At 39.5% G+C, this 17,377-nt stretch overlaps 1 long non-coding RNA gene across 2 annotated transcripts in view; it reads right to left on the reverse strand.

Annotated features, from left to right (window-relative positions):
* Positions 1-3,449: 3,449 nt before the first annotated feature.
* Positions 3,450-17,377, reverse strand: part of LOC113459036 (uncharacterized) — a 51,404-nt gene continuing 37,476 nt past the window's right edge. The window contains exons 4-5 of one of the 2 annotated variants that reach the window (XR_003379846.2): positions 15,131-15,309; positions 3,450-6,029 (exon numbers count right to left, since the gene is read on the reverse strand). This is a non-coding gene — a long non-coding RNA (uncharacterized LOC113459036). Of the gene's footprint in view, positions 6,030-14,932; positions 15,310-17,377 lie in introns of both variants that reach the window. The other variant, XR_012580505.1, reaches the window with a different exon arrangement.

Genomic DNA, 17,377 nt, shown 5'->3' on the forward strand with positions numbered 1-17,377 from the left:
GAGGAGAGAAACAATGTTCTTCCTTTGCCTCCCACTGCCCATTAACTGGCAACCTAAACCCCAAGTCTGACAATCCTTCTCTTCACAACAAAGGTTACTGCAGAAATCTTGAACTTTCCTAACTTAACCTCAGAGCAGTGACATACAATACAAACTTCAGAAAATACTCCAGCATTGTATTCCAACATTGCTCTGGACTCTTTGAATCTCTGCACCTCTCAGACTGGCTGAAAAGGAAACAGAAAAGCAGGATTAAGAGGTGAGCAACAGGTAATTCATACACAGTGTTGGAATAAAGTCTATCTGGTAACATAAATTGCTTACAGAATGATCTTCTGAATACAAGTAAAATCACACAAAATAAATGTTTAATATTTTGTTGTTAATGTCTACAGCTTTGTCCTGACTGACTACAAAGAGATGTCATTTAAAGTGAATAAACCCAATGAGCTCAACACTGCAACTCTGCTGGTTCCTTGTACAGTGTGAAGTGATCCTAAACTACGTTTTCTTGTTTGATCTTCAAGTTTTAAGCAAGAAAAAGTATCATGAAAGCATTTTCAAGCTTTTTTTTTTTGTCTTTTAATTCAGTCACACTTTCTGCTCCCTATGGTTTAAATTATTCATTACAAATTGTGCAGATTCAGATGTCAGCAAGTCATTGGCTAAATAACAAATTCAAAAAGGACTCTGCAGCCGTTTTCATGACATATCAGAAAGGTCCTGTGCCTAGGCAGTACTGATCACTCATTTTCAAGTAACATCTGAATCTGGACTCATCTCAGTCTTCAATGCCTTTCAAGCCACTTGATGTGCTAAGTGGACAGGTATTAGTTGGTCATGTTTAAAAAGATTGGTTAGGTATGACTAAATGTTATTGCTAGCTGAAATCAGTTAACAAGAATGCATGAGCCTCTACCCCAACAGTGCATTGTGACAGAAGGACCCTTTACAAAGGGTGAGGAAGAGTCTTCAAATATTGTCTTTGTTGTAAGCACAAGCTCAGCACGTACCAGCACAGCCTCTGCTCAGCCTCTGTGGACCAAGCTGCTCAGGACACCTCCAGCAGCAGTGCTGTTCTGCAGGCTGGCTGCAGCACCTCTGCAGACAGGTGATGGGCTGGCAGGTGATTTCATGGCCCCTGGGCACTGCTCTTGCTGAGAATTATGGACATGCACTCAAGCACTTCCCTGGCACAGGAGAGTACACCGGGCTCTCAGGAGAAAACACATAAAGCAAATCCTCCTACCAGGAGGAATTTATAATCTGAAAGACTAGATGGTCATTTTAGAGTGTTTTATGTCCTGGGACAGGTTAGAGGGAGATGGGAGAATGTGAAACAAATAAAGGGTGAAAAATCATTTTCCCATTAATCAGTTTAAGGGCATACAATGACATCCATATATCATGGAGGCCTAATTCTTGTCTCTAAATAAGGTATTTGTATGGGAACATGGCCATTTAGGCAGCTGTCTGGTCACCCGTAGATGAGAGCAACTGATTTATGTGAGCACTCTGTGCATTTACACACATTAATTACACATTTACTCAGACAATACATGTCTGGGTTTGAAAGCCCAGGCCCCAGTTTGCTAAGAACTTTGGGAGTCCTCTGAACAAATAATTGATAACTAAAATCCTTTTGCTGTCAGATGGGCTGGGGATGCCCACTGTAACTGTGGGAGGTGTCTCACAGGCAGCTCAGAGAGAACTTAACCCCAGCTAGCTGAGTACTCTTTCCAGAAATGGCTGTATAAGGCACACAAAGAGAAGCAGAGCATTAAGTTTGCTTTATGTATCAGACCTTTTCTGTATCCCATAGGTCCATGTTCTTTTTCTGTATCCTATAGGTCCATGTTTTCCTCACAGCCCTGTCTAGTTTTGAATAAAACACAAAATTATCTCCAAAATTAGACCAACCAATGCACGGAGAGCACTCTGAGCACACTGTTTGAGCCTGACCTGTGACTGAATGCTCACCATATATTTAGCTCAACCATTTGCAAGTCTGTGATGTTGAACAAATGCTCTACTTTCCACTAGTTTTGCAAAGCACTCCTAAATTTAACTCTGAGTCAACACTGTATGACTGCACATTTAAGCTAACCTGCATAGTCAGCTTATAAATTTTTAAGAAGCTTTTCCTTCTCTAACAGTGAATGTAAATGCAAGTTGTTTGAACAAAGACACTAATTTATCAGTTATAACAATGAATGCACCTCTTTGTCTACTTGTGACTGTGTGAAATATGCATTTGTCATTGACATAAATGGAGATTGATGACAAAAATTATGTGTAAAATGCAGAATAAAAATCAGAAGGCCAGGACAGTCTGGTATGGATTGCTATAAATCCAGCAATATCAGTGGTGTTAACAGCATTTTTTAATAGCTGAAGATCTGGCTGTTAACTTCTAACATCTCAAGGTACTTTTGTCATGTGTGTTGCCTATAAACTTTTCACATAGTGCTGACCTTCTTTTGATTTGGAACAATGATCACACATTGTTTATGCTTTCACTCTGTCTGCAAATATGTCTCCTGCGCAGTCAACAAGCTTTACTTGTGCTTACTGGTATTAAAGTTCTTTATGAGTCTTCACAAGTGTATGTTTGTGTTAGAAAAAAAGAGAAGCATCATTGTTGCTTCTAGCCTTGACCTACAATGCAGAAAAAAAGAAAAGAGCTTTATTTAAGAAACATTTGGGGGAAAAAATGCAGAATGAAATAAATTAAATAATGATATTCCACAAAAGACCTGCAAATAAGAAAAGGAAAAAAAAAAACATAGGAAAGAAAGAGATAAAGAGTTTAGAATAGTGATGCCACATTTTCATGTAACAATAGTTTACTCAAAGTCAGCATGCATGTGTTTTACACAAGGTCACATTCAGAATCACGGAAAAATGAGCAAATACAGCACTTGTGAGAGCTTCCCTCCCAGCAGCACTGTGCTCTGAGCACCTTTGTGGGATCTCTGATATGAACCAAAGCCCCATTGAACCAAATGCTGTGTTAACAAAAACCTCTCATGAGTGGTTTTTCAGTGAAAGAATCAGAACGGACCCAAATCTACTCTCACCACATGACCCATGACCAATGAATGCAAAACCCACCACAACCATTCTTCTCAGCTCTGATCCTTCCTGCACTTCTTCCAGCATTGGTGGTTGCCACAAATACAAAAATTAGGCCTCTGCCCTTGCTTTCAATCTTGCTTCAAATAAATATTCCTGTCAAATAAATGGAGAATTTCGTCAATCATAATTTTACTCATCCGATGTCTCAGCCACACATATTCTTACTTCATGTGTAGGATCTTTCAACAAACTCCAGTAGCCTATTTTAAATTTATACTCACTGAAAGAATCTAATTAAATCATTTTTATTATTAATTTTATTATAATAATAATTTTATTAATTATATGCACAGTTCAAGATGAGAGGCTCATGGACTTCAATACAGATCAGGTACTTTGACATGCAAAAAAGCAGAGAGAGAAAGAGTAGATGCATGCAATTATTCTCCTTTTCATGTCCAAGTTTATGACTAAGGAAATAAAAAGGCCCCAGCCATCTTGAAGAGGTAGAAGGGACAAGATTCACCTGTTCTAGTTTTGAGATGATCTAGTTTTGAGCTGGATATACCAATGAGCTACTTCCATGGGAATAAATCCAGATTACACTTTGTCAAGATGCCCACACTGAGAATAAAGAGCCTTTGTCCTCTGCTAAATGAGCACAGGAAGAAAATATTTACTTGTAGAAAAACCACAAAAATATTTTCACCTTCCTTTTAACCCAGAACACAGGGAAGCCCCAGGAATCCAGTCTCACTTTAGAGCAGCTGAAGCAGGTATATCAGCAAGCAGCAAAGGCACCTCCATCAGCACTGATGGTCAGAAATGCATTTTTAAATCTCCCAACCATTTCTCCTTTACATGCTGTGACTTCCACAAGACCCCCATCTCAGAGCACACAAACCAACCTCTTTCAGATGAAAACAAACCCAAAGGTGTGCTGCAGGCATTAATGAGCACTCAGCCTACAGGACCAGGCTGTGGGCAGCACCAAGTCCCCAAACCACACGAATCACAGAGGTCAGTGCAGGTGATTTCACTCAGCAGATCCTCTCCTAATGGAGCACACTGCTTGCTAATGCAGAAAGAGTCATGTTCAACCACTGCACAAAGGGACAATGACAAGTGGGGACAAGGCTGATGATAGTCAGCCAAAATCAACTGTCAGGCCCTAACAAGCTTGTGATGAAGTACAGCTAATGTAATTATCACCTTAGGATCCACAGAGAAGGGCACTGAAGAGTAGAAGAAAAATGGGCTAGTAAGCAAGAGTCGAGTAAAAGGCAAGGATTCCCAAACTAAAGGCTAAGATCAAGTCAGCTGTGTGGTGACAGCAGGAAAAGCTGCAGTTAGTCAAAATGTAAGGTAATGCAGTCCACAGAGGGTAAGAGAGCAGTGACTTGAGCAGGGAACACAAAGCCCATTGTTTATGCTAAATAGCATAAATAGAAAGTGGTAGTTCTTAATTCCTTTGACAGGAATAACTACTAGGAGACCCATCTTTCTTTAAATTCTCTTTTCTGCTTTCCCCTGATCTCATATTACATTATCATCCTGAAGGCTACAAGTTTTTTTCTACAATTCCCAAGACAGGTATGATGGGTTTTGCTGCTGATATTACTAGTGAACCACACATGAATTCATAACAGCTCTCACATCCAAAGCAGACCACATAAGAAATTACCCTCATACAAACATATTTTTTTGCTTTCATATCTGATACCATAAACCTGTTACTTCCTTCTTGGGTCAGAGGTCTTTGGGGAAAAAACAAAGTGGAAAAGAATTTCTAAGGAAAGAAAGATGTACAGTTTCTATTGGAGAACTTTGTAGAAATTTTTATTGCATTATAAAGAAGACAAGAAAAATAACCATAAAGCATTGTATTTGTAGGTCACCTTTAAAGAGTAAACAACAATTATATACACTTCATCATAATGACTTCTGCATATCATGTTGATGTTCCTCAGTTCATCTGTCTTTCATACTGAGGGGACTCATCCATCATCCAGTCATACACAACCCTGTCATACAGGGGTGATAGAAGTTATCTTCAAGGTAACTCACTGACACTTCTTAATTAAATATCTTGAAATATTGCATATTATTTTCCTGTACCACCACTGGAGACAATGGTAATTACATGGTGATTCCCAGAAACATTTTATGACTCCTCAATTATTGTGCAACTAGCTGGATTTGACATTAATGCTGTTAGTCTACAATGAATTATATGTAGTAAAATATTGGAAATATTCAGGCACCTTTTCTGAGTTATCCAAGACTGTTCATTTTCCAAAGTTATTTAGATGGCTTTTGCAAAATATCCAATGACTAGGTATTTGAAAAAATCCTGATGATTTTGACTGGGTGATTTCCAAGGCAGCCAGAAGTTGCAAGACATCCTTAAAGCACAGCCATCCTTAATTAATTAATTTATTTGTTAATGCTTTTATAAACATTCCCAAGATGCATGGACTCAAGTACCCAAACTCCTCACATTTCCATTGTCCTCCTTAACAAAAGGCATGTAGATGTTGCAAGTGTTGCATTACTGTGCCAATATAGGACTTGTTTTGCAGCATCCAGAGCCTTCCAAACGATCCACGCATTTCTAGATTTCCAACTATGAGAACGGTCACATTTCTGCCTGTCCAACTCCTTCATGAACCATAACCTTTTCCCAGGGTTCTGACAGCCATAAATCATTTTTAAAAATATAAATACTCTTGTCCCACTGCAAATCTGATCATTTGATGAGTATAGTTTAATATGCTCACTCCAGTTGCCACATCCTGTTTATGTAGGTGCTATTCCTGACCATTCAATTTATTGATATTTATTATGCTTGTTACAAATGGATCTTGCAATTTCTCTGGAGTTTTCTTCCTGCTGTATCTTCCACTGACAAGTGCAGTTCATCCCAGGGTGTGACACAGACAAGGTGCTTTCTGGAAAGACAAACAGTGCATGAGGGAGTTCAGAAAGAAATTAGCAGACAAGGACAATATAAAACTTACTTTAAAACTTGGAAATAGTTCTGTGCTCCTAAATAGTCAAAATCTCATTTTATCCCCTCATTTTCACTAATTATAATTGCAGGACATAAATCCATACTGGTGTCCCTTAGGGTCTCCTCCAGCATTTTGCTTCCACGTGCTGTGAGGCTATTTTCTCCTTTCAGTTCCCATCTCTCTTATTCTCTCTAACTTTTGCTATTTGCTTTACCACTTCTCTGCTAAGCCCCAGGTCCCAGCAGACTCTCCCCCTCCAGTTCTTTATTTGCTTTAATATGCTTCTTGCCTGAAAAAAAAAATGTTATCTGGTTTTCTCCACTTCCACTAATTTTCTCCTTCTCTTCATCCTAAACATCACAATTTCCTGAGGCACATTAAGCCAGTTGGAAATTTTACTGCCACAATACAGTCTCAGCTATGCACTTCATTTTTCTTCTCATTCTTTTCTTCAAATGTTTCAGTGTTTTCTTGCTTCATGTCTGAATTACCAGTTTAAATACATCACCACTGCTGTTGACCCCGTCAGCTGAGGATAGTGAAACATTTCTGCCCTGCCCATGGATGCTCTGCTCTGCTCTGCTCACTCACCATCCATTCCAAAGTCGAACCATCGTGCTCCACCAGACCCTGCACACAGCTTTGGGGGCTCTCTCTGGCTTTTATCAATACTGACCATCCCTGGAAATCCTTAAAAGACAACAGCCATTTTTAAAGGGGCATTTTCTACATGTTTCCTCTGCTAAACCAGGCACACTCTGTGTTCCTATTCCCACTACCTTTGCCATGGTGTCTGCTTTTACTTTACCGAGTGCTTTTACTTCAGTAAAAGATTTTACTTTACATGGTTTACTTCACAGGCTAGAGGCAGGGAATACTTAACACCTGCAGAAGTGTTATGATCATTTCTTTCTGACATTTTATGCTATTAAGTGGCATAAACTATGATGAAATGTCATCATTCAAATACAGCAACAAAATGAAGCTGACTCCAAACATGATCTGACTGCAAAGTGTGTGGAAAACACCCCCACTTTATCAGCAAACAGTAGGAAAGTAGTTGATAATTTATGTCATAGCATTCAAAGTTTCTGAAATGATACATTATTCATGGAGAAAGTCATCTACTTGTGTCTTTTTTAAAGACACATTAAAAAGTACAATGTTAAAAATAGATGGCATTTTATTGGAGATCATAATTATTTAAAAAGTTGGCAACAGGGCTTTTTTCTTCCTAAAATGACCTTTCAAGATGAAATGAGGAAAAGAAAATCTTCTCTGAGGGAGAAGCTATGAAAAAATCCAGTGCATAAAGAATGCATTTACCTTTAATCTGAATTTTAGTATATTCTCCAACAAGAACAGGGACCAGTAAAACCACATTCAGAAGTACTGAATGGTAGGTCTGCTGAATGACAGAATTTGTAACTTTGTTGTGACCAAAATCATCATGATACATCTGTAATTTGGAAATGCAAACTTTGCCTGGGCAGTAAATGAGAAATGCACAAATATATTGAAGATCATAAACATGAGCAGAGAGCAATCCCTAAGTACCATTTACCTGTCTCAGTGTTGTCACATATATTATCAGTAAACAGATTTGCTTTCATTTCCCCTAATCAGTGTTCACTCTTCTGCTTGCTTTCCCCCTAAGCAAAGATCATGTGAAAATGTTGCTAATGTTCCAATTTAAATCAACAGTAAAAGCATAATTAGAAGTGGACAAACAACTGTCCAAAATCATGCAAAAAGCAGTTAGCAATCCTGCAGTGCCTTTTGAGGGACCCCTCCCCGCACTCATTTCATTATTCAGAGCTGTGCTGTGTGGTCAGTCTCTGGGGCAAGTGCTGGGACCCCACGTGTGACCTTCCATCATTTTCTGGGCAAGATCCACGGGTGGATGGATGAGAGAAACCACCGGCCATGGGATGGCCAGGATGGGATGCAAAGCTGTGATTACAATGGATTATTTAACCCTTTGCCTTCATCCTTTTCCCGCCCAAGGCAGGGGCAGCTCCCCAGAGGCAGCAGAAGAGGCAGAACTCAGAGCATTAGACTGCACAGCAAAAGAAAGTGGAGAGTTCCCTTGTTAAGGCCAGCTCCAGGAAAGTATCCTTGTTCGGAGAGGATGTTAAGTGCCTTGTAAAATCCTTTTGAGGCTGGTGGGACTGAAAAGAAATGCTTAAAGTTAAGGACATTGTTAAATGCTTTCTAGACTTGAACTATTACTGCTTTTCTGACTAGTGCCATGCTCTTGGAGGCTGTTTCATTCCTTGGAGGCAGTGCAAAAAGAGGCACAGGGCTCTTGTCTCTGCAAGGAAGGGACAACTCTTTGCCCCAGTACACTTCTCCACTGCATTGAGTGAGTTCCAGAGAGGAAACCAAGCATTTCACCTTTATTTAAATTTGTTCTCCTGTTTATATTAAACAAATCTAAATCAATGTATTAATTACATAACTACCTTCCTCTGCAGCAGTTGCCTACTGTTTACAGCTGACTAAATGGGAGCTGGGAATTTTTTAACAGAGCAACCTAAAAAATGAATGAGAAGAACGGAGGTGCAACGAACAACCCAGTGGCTCCAAAGAGAGCTGAGTTATAGAAATATAAATCTGGGACACAATCAGCATCTTCACAAAATTCAGTCTCCTGCTGGATAACTAAAAGGAACTGTATTGTCTGGTGAATGTCTAATATCCCTATTAACAGCAGTGAGCAGGGTAGCAAAACTGCAGGCAGTAGAGAGAATACACAGGCAGTAGGCACAGCATCTGTGGCTACAAACAGATATTGCAACAGCAGAATAATAACTTAAACCTCTGCCTTCAAAAAATACCACAAATTCTATAGGTCGTTATTCACAGGAAACATTCTGCATGAAAAACTATGAACATGGCTTTAATGCAACAATATTGTATTGTCAGCTCTTGGTAATAGGTTTAATTTTAACTCGGGAAAGCCACAAAAACAAATCAAGCTTTTTGTGTCCCTTTGCATTCTTATGGTTACAAATGAGATTTCCAGAAGCCTAAATTCCAGTGTATGGTGGCTGCACATTGAATCATTAATTACCTACCTTCTGGTAGAAGAAAAGTCATATTGAAACCCTAAGCTGTGGTTTGTATCTTTTTAAAGAAATCCCATCTGTTAGTTTCTACTCCAGAACATTTAGAAATGCCCAAGGGGAAAAAACCCTAAAACTAAAAATGTCATAGTAGGAGATGGGGTTACCTCCCGCTGTTTTAAATTCAGTGCTGCAGTTCTGGCCCTCAAACCTATCTTGTGCAGTGACAGGTCTGAGCTGCAATATTGAACTTACACAGGTTTGGGGAGCCAAAATTTTATGTTCCTTAGCATAGGTCAAAGCAGAGCTAAAAAAAATGCCTGTAGGGAGTGGTTAGGAAAAAACAGCAGATGAAACCAAAAGGGCTCTTTAGCTCTGTCCAAAAACATGAGGCTTTGAAAATATAAAGAAAACATTATCATTTTTGAACAAAGAAAGTTTCCCCTGCTCTTTATGCTATTGTCTGTACCAGGGAGAGTGCTGAACACTCAAGGGTCTCTGTGCTAAGCTCTGTGCAAGCACACAAGTAGATAGCCCTATCTTTGGAAGGTTTTCAATCTAGGCCCTTTCCTTCTCTGCCTTTTGCACATATTAAGTTATTCTTCCTCATTTAATGGCAAAGAAGTGCTGTCAAACTAGATAAAGCAAAATGCCTGCTGCGCTTACCATCCCTTTCAGAACATATTTTATAATCCACCACAATAAAGTATAATTTATGTATTTTTATCAAACTCTGCATTATTCCAATAACATCTGCAGAGATCAGATTGCAATGTGTTCTGGGAGATATTGTTTTGCCCTGAGTTCGTAAAATGTTCTGTTTTTCAGTAAAATCTCCTGCCACAATTTCATCTGCAGTTATGAGTAATTTTTTATCTGTTTTGCCAAGTCTTGTTTTGAGTAGTAAGAGTTCTCAAAGCCACATGATTTGCAAAACTTTCTTCAGTGGTCTGTGAATATTGATTTAAAGCAGGACAGAATCAATGGCCATATCTCATTTATTGGATGTCTTTCTTAAAAGGACACATGTAAAAGAGGCATCCAGAAAAATGGTCTTTTCATAAGCTTTTAATTTATTAAAGTAAACCCTGCTGTGATGGAGGACTGTGCTCAAACGAAAGCTCTTCCAACTTTTCAATAGAGTGTGCTAAAAAGGATTTCCCATTGAAAGACAGACTATCCACTGTTCTCAAGAGCATTTTTTTCTCTTCTCAAGAGCATTTTTTTCTCTCATGAGGGAAAAGCAGGCACCTGGAGTAACCACTTGGATCAGTTCAACAGTGAATAGATGAATGTCCAAATTACTGCTGTATCTCAGCTCTTTCTCACACTTCAGGCACTGATCAGACTCCCAGGGACTATCCCCAGCTTCTCAGTGCTGCTGCTGCTCCAGGGTTCTCCCTCCATGGATATGGGCAAAATTGTCCTGTTCCAAGCTCCTGAAGCAGACTGGAGAAAGTGACTGAAGTGCATGGTTGTGGCCAGGCCATTTCAGTGAAAGAAAGATGCTGGCAGTCTGTAGTTCTGCTCAGATGAAACCACCTGGGACTGAAGGAATGCTTGCTCTTGGATCAATAATTCAGGCAAGGGGAGTTTCTTGTAGAGGCCAGAATTACTTTTGCAATGAAAACCGGCCCAGGGCAAATAGCCCACTTTTCATTTCCTATGCAAAATCCATTGTGCTCCAACTGATTTTCCAAGGAATGATGAGAACTGAACAGACTCATCCTTTAGTTGGGGCTATTTAGCCTGAGCTGCACAGTGAATCTATAAGGATTTTCCTTCCAATAAGGCAGTCAGGACTCTACCAGAACACTAACATAAGAGGCCTGTGCATGCTAGAGTAACAATAATGTATTAAATTTATCAGCTCACTCCTGTCTCACTTTCCCCACTCCCTATAAATAATCTGACCCTGTAGCAACCATAAACCCTACTTGAGAGACGAGGTATTGTCCCCACTCTAGCGTGCATAGACTGAATTTGCATTAAGGATTGATCAGGAAGGATTATCTGGTAGTTTGCACTAACCACTAAGACAATTTCAGAGAAAAAAAAAGTTGCTTATTAAAGAGGTGGTTAAGACAGCTGTTTTGTTTTATCACTCATACACAAACAAATATAGGAGTTTTTATTGTACTAGAGACTGGAAGCTAATTTCATGTTCAAAGAATTGATATCAGGAATTTTTGAACCACTATACTGGATTTACAAAACCAAAACCTTTTCTTGCCCTTTAAGATGGGTTCTACATGCTTCATTCTTTCTTTTGAATAATAAAAAATCCACACATAAATAGGTTTATAAAGAGGTAATTCCATCCATGGGTTCTGAGACCTATAAACCAAGGCAACTTCACTTTCCTCGTTACAAACATCTTAAGATCAAGTTATACAGCTAGACATAGTTGTACATATATTTGTGGTCAAGTCCATTTAAAATTATTTGGGGATAGGAAAATATATTTGGAATGTACTGTTGGTATCCAAAAATGTGAAGTTATAATATCCCGATGGTATAAACAAAGAAAGAGTAGGAATTTATATTAGGCAGTATACTGCTCCAAGATCTCACAGGCAGGGAGCAGGAATAGGTTAAAAGAGGAATTGTGGAATAGTGCTAGGGGAGGCGAGGTAGAAGACGAGTTTATGAGGTGACAGCTCTATTTTGCCTGAGCTTGCCTGGAGGTGAATGGAGAAAAGAACTCTCTTTCAAAAGGGGCTTCAGTATTTCAAAATGTATTTATGCTCCTAACCAGGTTTTACCTTTCCACAGGCAAGAAGGCCAGGCTGGCTCCAGGGTGACATACCAGGAGCACCAGCTGCCTCTCAGAGAAGATCCTTGAGAAACCCCTACCAGGAGAACATTGAAATTCAAGGGAGAGGGGGAAAACTGAACAGACACAGGTAAATGGGCATATGCATGCTGCCAACTGTAAATGGCCTCCATTGTTCCTGATCCCACTCCTTTATTCCCTCCATAAAAAAATTATGAGACCCAACTATTCATACAGCATTTCCAGAAATTTAATAGACCGTATAGATTAAACTCTGAGGGCCAAGCACTGGTGTCAGATACACCCAATGAAACCTCATCTGAGAACACAATTTGGCTCAGAATCAGCAGGCAAATGAAAGGGTTTTTTCCACTTTCAGAAGAAGCTCAAGTATGTAAAGTTTATAGGCACTAGTAGGAGAATAAATCAATTTAAGTCCATGTCACACCATTCTTTACAGTTTTGTAACAAGGTGTACTTTGTTAGATTTTAATCTGCATACATTTGAGACAGCAAAGCTCTTCAAAATCATCTTTTAATGGCATCGCAATTTATAGACAGTAACTAATTTCAAACTTCATAGCACTTGGCTTTTATGATTATTTCAAATCATTTAAATGCAAATGAATTTCCAGAGAGAGAAAACATCAAATGCCCTTGAGTGGCAACATGTAATAGAACTGCGAGCAGAAATCACAGTAGGAATTTGAAGCAGTCTGATAGGGTTTGACGGGAGGTCTGTATAAAAGTGTTTGCCTAAATCCAATTTACATTTCATTTCACATTATATTCTATTTACCCATTTTGTCATTTTAATATGACTTATTTACTTAATCCTGCTCTGAAATCCAATCTTCTATCAAGAGCAAATGTGGAATTCTGGTCAGAATAGGACTTACAGCAATTTTGCATTTTAGGACAATGGTAATATGGTTTCTAAAAAAGAGCTAGCTAGCTTTTCCCTCACAGTTAATAATGTTATGGCACCACGCAGCCAAAAACATTTGTGCATGCCTTAAATAATTACACTTCTTTCAAGCTAAGCAATTGTTTGCCTACTGACAGAGTAATATTTCCTGGGAGGCATTGCTAAGCTACAGTACATACAAAATATTTGGACACAGTGCTGAGAAAGAGCTGAACTATTCTTAATGTGATTGCACTCAGAAAGATAAGAACTGTCCTGGAACTCCCCATTCAGCAGCAGTTGAACAAAGCACCATGGGTGGGTTTTTCACAGCCAGATGGATTTGCAGGGGGCAGCAAGAGCTGGTGTACCTTTAGTGCTTCCTGTGCTTTTGGGTAAGCAGAGCAGGTAAGGACCCAGCCCCAGAATCTTGGTATCATCTACCCTCTGTCCACACCCAGCCTTTAGGTTGCATAATGCATGTCCTTCTTATTTTACCTGAGATTAAAAAAAAGAAACTCTCCACAACTGCAAAGTGACCTGATGCATTCTGTGCTGCCCTATTCCAGGGCAAACTCTGCAGTCCAGCAGGCTCAGCCATGGCATTCAGCATCTGCAGGTGGGCAGAGACAGCAATGCAGTCTGCACAGCTTCCAAGGGCTTCGACCATGGCATGGGCCAGCCTTACACACGTGATCAGGGTATACATGTGTGCTCTGGGGAAAGGAGAACTCCAGTGACCAGGCAGTCCCCTAATTTCTCCAAATACCTGTTTTCCAGGCCCAGTATTTGAATGAAAATGCAAAAATACATCTCAGACTCACAAATTCCAGCAAAGGCTATACACAGTAACCAGAAGACCTCCTAGTCCACAGGAGAGGAGAAAGGGGGAACCTGGGTTTGTGGTGCTGCTGGTCTCTGAATATCTTCTCATTTCCTAGGGAGGAACTGCAATACTTAAGTCTACTATAACAATGTAAAAAATTTAGATGTCACGAGTTTTCAAAATCTGTCTTTTTAAAGATAACAGAAGACACAAATACCTTCAGATACTCAGGGCTATTCATTAATCTGTGACACACTTCCAGCACATAGTTTGCAGAAATCCATGAATATTTTCATTTCTTATCAGATATAAATTACTGATACAGTCAGTACAATGTTTGTGGGAGAAAACTCCTATAGTTGAGTAAACTGAGTGATGGATTTGAAGGAGAATAAGAATAAAATATTGTGCTTGGGATAGAGAGATTACTAAAATTGTGCTATTCCAACAGTAGCCAATTTCACAATCAAGATGTCTTTTCTATTGCAGAGGCAATTTTTATATGTCTCCTGCACATAAATGTCATTCTTTTGTTTATTATGAGTTTCTTTTTCATTTATTTCATTAATTTTGTATATATTTTCTGTGAAAAGACTTCTAAGGAAGTACATTTGTCCTCTGTTTTGAGCAATTTGTCTTTTGCAAGGACGATATAACAGTGTAAAAGCAATAATACAAGGTCTTTTATCAAAAACTTATCAGCACTGTTCAAACAGTGAGGCAGTTCATTAGATTTGAATAAGCTAACTCCTGGGCTAGCTTTGGAGCAAGAGTTTGTCAGGTTAGATGTTGGCTATTTTATTTTTTCATTTTTCAAACTTCATGGAAAGGGTTCCTCAGATACGGGCTGGTATATTGACTAGCAGTGATCAAACAGTAGCAAACCTTTAATAAAATCTTGAGCTTTTATTACTACTAGGTACAGTTCTACCATCAACTAGTCCAGCTCCCCACTGGCTCCCAAATCTTGGTGACTGATCCCCCCTGTTTCATCAGTGGGGGGTGGCTCAGAAGCTCTGTCTGGGAAATTTCCCTTTGGAAAAACCAGGATGAGGTCTAGGGAAACAGTCCCTTCCAGAGGCCACCTGCACAAAGATCGATGGCCAGGATGCAGAAAGTTTTATTCCCAACTCTCTGGTCTTTCCCCAGGGCTCTCTGCCCACATTTCCTCCTTTCTGTGCCCTCCAGCTGCACCCCTGTAAATGCAGATTGGGGTGCCTGGCCCTGAGCAGCACAAACCCAGGGCAGTCAATGCCACTTCACCTGCAGCAGGATCCACCATGAGGAGGGGGAGAGCCAAGCCCTGCAGACAAAGCCATTCTTTGCTGAGATCATCAAATCACAGTTTGCTGAGACTTGCAAAGTAGTTTTCTGTAAGGAGATTTCAGTCCCTTCACTGTGAGGTTATCCCGCACAGAGGCCATAAAGGGCATGTCCTCAAAGACACCTCTGCAAACTGACCTCAGTCTCTCTGGCTGTGAACAGTTTCAGGTTTCTCTCAGTTCTGCAGGAGAGATGAATGGCTTGCACAGAGGCTCCACTCAGTGACTTCAGGGCAGCTGCCCCAGGTATTTGCTGTGTGCATACAGCCAGGTCCTCTCACAGGCAGGTGAAGTATCCCAGGGAAGAGCTAAAATCCACTGCCAGAAATATTTATAACAATAGAAAACACTCTTAATAAACAAAATATGTGGATCTTATGTCAAAACCAAAATCTGTCAGCAAACAGCATAACTCATCTTTCCCTATTCACACCCAGTACTAAATTCCCTTTTTACTTTCTTTCCTTTTCTACTACTTTTTTTTTTTTTTTTCTTGTAGCAGTAGGATGCTCCTGGTAATACCTGAGAGCCCCTATTTTAACCTTTCTTTCCTTTTTCTGTGACAGAATTAAGATTTTTCTTCCTGGAACAGTTGATAATATTTTCTGAATTTAGATATGGCTGTTACATGATAAAAGGAATAATAGAAACTTCCACTGTGAAATAGAAAGTGCAAAAACCCCCTGGACTGTAGGCAGTACACTTCATGCACTTAGAGTACACTTCAAAGCCAGGAAGCACCAGTGTTAACATAAGAACAGTTGCTTTGCAGACATCTGATACCATTCTCCCAAACCTGCTGAGTGCTCTGCTTTTTTTCCTATGTTTGTTAAACACCCCTTTCCCAGATGGCTGGGTACCAATAGGTCATTTTACCCACAACATAACCACTTTGAACAAGCTCTATATTTTTAAAGCAAATACTTCAGTGGCTTTTTTACTGCAGGAAAGAAGGAAGAAAACACAACAATAATGCAATTGAAGCACAATCTTAAAAAGCAGCATGGCTGAGAGACAGACCTCTAGTTTTATGACTGGACAAAAAGCAGAAGGAGATGGGGAGATGTGGCTGCTCTGTTTCTACCCACAGATAATAGAGGATAGGGTAATAACAAAGATTGAAGAAAGGTGCATCATATCAGGGCCAGAACTGAGCAAGTGTCCTACCTCACCAGAGTGTGAAAATAAGGGACAAACTTCCATACAGGACATATATACATCCCAGATGTACACTAGATTATTTACAAAATATTCACTAACATTTCAATCTGATATGAAAATTATTAGGTTGCAAAAAAAAAAACCAAAACTGTTAGCTGCTCTTCATTGCAAATATTTCTGCAATGAAAAGACTACTGAGATTATGGGGAACTCATAAACCAAGTTATTTTTCTAAAAAAAAGGATACTTAAAAAATAAAAAATATATACAAAATCTAGCTTTGTGTATATGCATGTGTTACTACACACACACACAAAAAAAACCTAGGTATTCAGGATAAGAATTAATATTCAGTGTCTGGCAAAATATTCAACATTTTCCTCCAGTATAATAATCTTTTTAAACATGGTAGGACCTTTTTGCAGGTCAATCACAGTTTTCAGGCAAGCTGTAATTTAAATCAGCTCCATTCTGCATCTTATGTGGATGTTTCGCTGAAAAATAATTAAAACTAACCACATACTTGTGTCTCTTTGTCTGTCAGATACAGACCACTGTTGTGCATGCACATTGCTAATCTCAGGAAAGGAAACCTTGCAGAAAGGACAAGGAGGTGACAAAGTAATTACCCACAGTGGGTGATTTGAAGAATTGTAATAAAGAGGTGCTCCCTGCTCACGCTACCTTCATCTCACCTGAACTCCTGTTTGGTGACTCACTTTCATTGCCTGCATCACCCTCTAGGCTAATAATGGAAATAGATAGCTCTCCTGGCAAGCACAGACAGTATATCAGAGCTATCAACTATATCTCTACTTTTTCAGCACCAAGATGGTTCAGTTTGTTCATCAAAAGGGTCTCAGATTGTTTAATCTCCTTTATCAGCCCTGCTTCCATCTCAAAGCTTGTAAAGGCTCCTGCTCCTTAAGTTGCTGCCTTCATCTGAGCCAATGCAGCGCATATTTCCCTTTTTCCACAGAGTGATGTTTCAATGCCAAAGAGAAGGAGCATGAGAGAGAGAAATAATCTTGGCACTCATTCAGGTTGTTGTGAAGAAAAAGAAGGAAAAAAACCCCAGACTGCCAATGGGGATTTCCTCTGTAATAAGCCAGATGGCATCATAGGATGCTTGGGGAGACTGTTTCTGTCTAATTCTCTTCAGTAGCAGAAACTGCCAAGGCCTGGCCTTTGTGGTAAAAGCAGTGACTAGCTATTTTATATTCTT

Source organism: Zonotrichia albicollis, chromosome 5, assembly GCF_047830755.1.
Source record: "Zonotrichia albicollis isolate bZonAlb1 chromosome 5, bZonAlb1.hap1, whole genome shotgun sequence".
NCBI lineage: Eukaryota > Metazoa > Chordata > Aves > Passeriformes > Passerellidae > Zonotrichia > Zonotrichia albicollis.